Source organism: Populus euphratica, unplaced genomic scaffold (assembly GCF_000495115.2).
Source record: "Populus euphratica unplaced genomic scaffold, PopEup_1.0 scaffold147.1, whole genome shotgun sequence".
Taxonomy (NCBI): domain Eukaryota; kingdom Viridiplantae; phylum Streptophyta; class Magnoliopsida; order Malpighiales; family Salicaceae; genus Populus; species Populus euphratica.
This window is the reverse complement of record NW_011500032.1, coordinates 469,105-474,571: the sequence shown is the minus strand read 5'-3', so window position 1 is coordinate 474,571 and position 5,467 is coordinate 469,105.

Below are 5,467 nucleotides of genomic sequence, written 5' to 3'. Positions count from 1 at the left end.
TTACTACTATTAGTATTATTATTGCTACTATTATTAGAGTTGTTGTTGTTGTTACTATTGTTGTTGTTTATTATTGATATTTATAATTTGTACAATAAACTTCTTTGTGGTTTGACCTCGGTCTTGCCAGGTTATTTATTACTTTGACACTCCTGTACTTGGGAGAAGACATTAATCTTTTGGCCCAAATACTAAACAGTGCTCGGGTTGGAGGACAGATTCGGACTTCTTTGTTGTTGCTCCAATTTGGACTTGAAAATGGCATTTTTAGATCTTGGGCTCCATATGAAAGTTGTAGGCCTATGTCTTACCTTTCCATCCATATAAAGTAGACCTAAATCTGAGATCTACAGCTCCAGATATGACCTAATTACCAAACAGTGTTCCAGTTTGGATTGCACCGACATCTCTTTTCTAAGTTTGGCCATCTCTTTATCTTTTCAATTCCAGTTCTTAAATTCATCAATCAATCCTTTTATTTATATGATAAGCCTGCATTTAAAATGAACATTTACCATAAATTAAAGGTATCTTATATTATTAGATACGTTATTATAAAACATGCTTTAATTAAGGAGTTATTGATACTTCAAGTGCAAAATGATGATACAAAGCCTTAATAAAAATACACTTTTAAGTACTAATCATCTACTTTGATAATATTTTGATTTATATTAAGGAGTTTGATGAGCATATGGATCATTTGATACAAGTTCTTGATGTGCTTTGAAAAGAGTCCTTATATGCTAATTTGAAAATGTGTGACTTTTGCATGGATAAAAATATTTTTCTTGGATATGTTGTTAGAGAAAAAGGAATAGAGATGGATGAGGCTAAGGTTAAGGCTATTCAAGAATGATCTACACCAAAATCAATAACAAAAATTAGAAGTTTTCATGGTTTAGTTAATTTCTATAGGAGATTTGTAATTTTTTTAGTATGATAGCCTCTTTATTAACTGAAATCATTAAGAAATTCATGGGGTTGAAGTGGGGTGAAGAACAAGAAAGCGCAATGAGCTTATTAAAATCAAAGTTAAATTTGGCTCCATTACTATCTTTACTTGATTTTAATAAAGCTTTTGAGATTGAATGTGATGCTTCAGGAATAAGTATTAGAGCTATTCTAATGAAAGAGAAATGGCCCATTGTTTATTTTAGTGAGAAACTCAATGTTGCAGCTTTTAACTATCCTACTTATGATAAGGAGTTGTATGCGGTATTGAGAGCATTGGAGACTTGGTAACATTATCTATGGTCCCGAGAGTTTGTTATATATACTGATCACTAGTCATTAAAACATTTGAAAAGGTAAGCTAAATAGGCAACATGTCAAGTGGATTGAATTTATTAAAAATTTCCCATATATGATTAAGTACAAGAAAGTTTAGGAAAATATGGTTACAGATGCTTTATCACGAAGGTATGTTCTTCTTAATACTCTAAATACTAAATTGTTAGGATTTGAGTATATTAAAAAATTGTATCTTGATGATAATGATTTTGGTTCTATATATGATGAGTATAAAGTTTTGGCCATAGATATGTTTTTTAGGTATGATGGATTTTTGTTTAAGAAAAATAAATTGTGTGTGCCTAATTGTTCTATGCATAAATTGCTTATAAGGAAAGCTCATGGGGGTGGTTTAATAGAGCGTTTTGGAATTGCTAAGACTTTGGATGTTTTACATGAACATTTTTATTGGCCTAACATGAAAAGAGATGTGTAAAGAATTTATGATAAGTGCATAACATGTAGACAAGCTAAGTCTAGAGCAATGCCTCATGATACACACCTTTACTTGTTCCTAAGAAACCTTGGGTTGATGTTTCTATGGATTTTCGTACCTGGTCTGCTAGCGGTCTGGTTTTTTAGCTCTCCACTGTCTGCGTTCATCCGGCCTTCTTCTCGTGTCCTCGTCTTCTCCCTGCCTTCGGGTTCCCCTGGTGCCGGTGCTTGCTGAAGATGGAGGTCGGGGAGGATATCCTGTCGTCATGTTACTGCTGCTGTTTGCTGCTCTGGGAGGAAGGATCTGGCTACTGTGTTGTTCTCGCTTATTGCTGCTCAAAGTGGCTGAGGAATTGCAACTGGTGATGACCGCGCCCCCGCTGGTTCTTGCTCCCAGTGTAGAGAAGAAAACACAGCTACTACTGTTCTTGGTGATTGACGGGCTGCGAGTCAGCGATGGCTGCCGGAACTGAAGACGACGCCGCTGTTGAAGCTGGAGAAGGCTGCGTACTGGTGCAGGACTCAAAGAAGAGCTGTCTGTTTGGAATGTTAAGCAAAGCTCCTGACGCTGCTTGGGGCTCACGGTTTTGGCTGGTCTTAAGAGAAGTTGCTGGACCGTGGGGGAGAATCTGGTGGTGATGGGGAGAAGAGACGGGGCTCTGTCCGATGGTTTAAAATCCTAAAACAGGGTTTCTCCTCTGTTTTCTTTTCCGAGAGGGAGGCGGCTGAAGACAAGATAATTTTTTCTTTTGTTCCCCTTCGTCAATTTTTCTCCCCCCTTTTTTTTTTCTTTTCGTCCCCTTTCTCTCTCTTTTTCTCCTCTTGCCCTAGGTCATTAGAGGGGCTTATATATAGTCTAACCTATATCTATTTAGGAAGGATTCAATGCATTAATTCTAGGACGCAAATCCCTACTGATTTGCAGTAAAAAAAAACGCAAAAGGAAACTGCAAATTCTGATTTTATGGTGGTGCTTTACGTCTGATTTCTTTCCAGTTTTGGAGGATGGTGTGGTTCTTTTATTTCCTTCCATAGAGCCAGCTGCTATCTTTGAAATGAGGCAACAAAAACGTGGTCTTCAGCTCTAACAATCAGACATGATGAGAAAGGAAAACAACAGAGAAAAAGGGAAAGAAATCAGATGGAGGGTGCAGCTGCAAAGTCTTATCTTCCTTATTCGGTGTGGTAAAAATCCTTCCATTTATGATGATCCAGGCCCCCTCTCCAACTTTCCATATCCTTCTTCAATTAAATCCCTCATTTTAACACTTTTCAATTCAGTCCTGGGTCCAGAAAAAATCCTTCGAATCAGTCCTGCAAAACTTGGGTTAGAATCCTGCTCACGGCAGAATTCTCTATTTTTCACGTCAGATATTTAAACGTGCAGAGCTTGAGCTTCTGATATCAAAATCCATCGATTCGAAAGCCAAAATTCATCTATGCGTGTAGGATTACAACTTTGATAGGGATTTAGGGCGAGATATAATCATTTTATAGGACAGAATCGGGCCGCGATCTCGTCGGTCAAAAAGGGTCTCCTGATCTGATTCAAAAACTGATAAATACCGAGCATCCCGATATGACTGGGAGTACCCTAAGAATGAACCAGAAAAATCATGATGGCAGTAGAATTTTTTCGGTGCAAAACTTGGGTTAGAATCCTGCTTGCGGCAGAATTCTCTATTTTCACGTCAGATATTTAAACGTGCAGAGCTTAAGCTTCTGATATCGAAATCCATTGATTCGAAAGCCCAAATTCATCTATGCATCCAGTACTATGGCTTTCATAGGGAGTCAAGGCGAGATATGATAGAATCAGGCCACAATCTAGTTGGTCAAAAAGGGTCTCCCGATCTAAATTCAGGAAACTGACAATGCCAAGCATCCTCGACTAAGAGCCTGCCATAAGAACAATGAGCCCTAGGACCCAATCAAGGTGTAGGTCCATTCTTCAACATGTCATGAGTGATAGAATATAGTTGGGATGGTCAGATATTGCACGAACCTAAGTCAGAATCAGGGTCTAAGTTGGAACAAAACAAAAAAAATTTGCGGCTGTAGTAGAACTAGGTTTTTCTAGTGCCACTTTCAAGGAATTTATTTCAACCTTATAGCCCATGTAAAAGAGGAATGAATTTAGCATTATAAGGAATCCTAATTAGCTTAAGAATCCTGACAATTTCGATAGCAGTGGGGAAGGATAAAGAGAGCAGGAGATGGCTGAAACAGGGTTCGAAAAAAATCTTTCTTTCTCCTCCGCTTTTGTCAATTTTCTAGCAAACGTGAGCTACACTCCTACACTTGGTTCAAAACAGGTAGACACCATCTCTAGCACGTGGGGTCCAAAATTGGGTAACAACAGATGCCCCCTCTTTACAATGCTTACGAAGCAAAACTTGTTAAGTGCTTCGCGTAGTAAGTGTTGTAAAGATAAATTGTCTGATCATGCTAAAACTCAATGCTTTTCCTAAACAATGGTTTTGCTATCAGGTGACCTGCCTATCTAGAAAACTCCATGTTTTTTTTTTTTTTTTAGAAATGGTCCAATTATCGGGGGACCTGCTCAACCTAAAATTCTTAAAAAACTCCACACTTCACTAAGAAATAGTCTTAATATTGGGTGACTGACCCTTCTTAATATTCTTGGAAAAACTCCATGCTTTTTCTAAGAAATGGTTTCAATATTAGGTGACCGGTCCCTCTTAAAATTCTTAGAAAACTCCGCGCTTTTCTAAGAAACAGTTTCAATATCAAGTAACTGGCCCCTCTTAAAATTCTTTAGAAAACTTCATGCTTTTTTCTAAGGAATGGTCTCAATATCGGGTGACCTGCCCACCTTAAGATTCTTAGAAAACTCCACGCTTTTCTAAGAAATGCTCTCAATATTAGGTGACTTGACCATCTTAAGATTCTTAGAAAACTCCACGCTTTTCTAAGAAAACGGTCTCAATATCAGGTGACCGACCCATCTTAAAATTCTTAGAAAACTCCATGCTTTTCTAAGAAACGGTTTCAATATCAGGTCACCGGCCCCTCTTAAAAATTCTTTAGAAAACTCCACGCTTTTCTAAGAAAAAGTTTTAATACCAAGTCACCGGCCCCTCTTAAAAATTCTTTAGAAAACTCCACGCTTTTCTAAGGAATGGTCTCAATATCGGGCGACCTGCCCATCTTAAGATTCTTAAAAAACTCCACGCTTTTCTAAGAAACGGTCTCAATATCAGGTGACCGGCCCATCTTAAAATTCTTAGAAAACTCTACGCTTTTCTAAGAAATAGTTTCAATATCAGGTCACCGGCCCCTCTTAAAAATTCTTTAGAAAACTCCACGCTTTTCTAAGGAATGGTCTCAATATCGGGCGACCTGCCCATCTTAAGATTCTTAAAAAACTCCACGCTTTTCTAAGAAACGGTCTCAATATCAGGTGACCGGCCCATCTTAAAATTCTTAGAAAACTCTACGCTTTTCTAAGAAATAGTTTCAATATCAGGTCACCGGCCCCTCTTAAAAATTCTTTAGAAAACTCCACGCTTTTCTAAGAAATTTTCTAAGAAATGCTCTCAATATTAGGTGACTTGCCCATCTTAAGATTCTTAGAAATCTCCATGCTTTTCTAAGAAACGGTCTCAATATCAGGTGACCGGCCCATCTTAAAATTCTTAGAAAACTCCACGCTTTTCTAAGAAATGCTCTCAATATTAGGTGACTTGACCATCTTAAGATTCTTAGAAAACTCCAC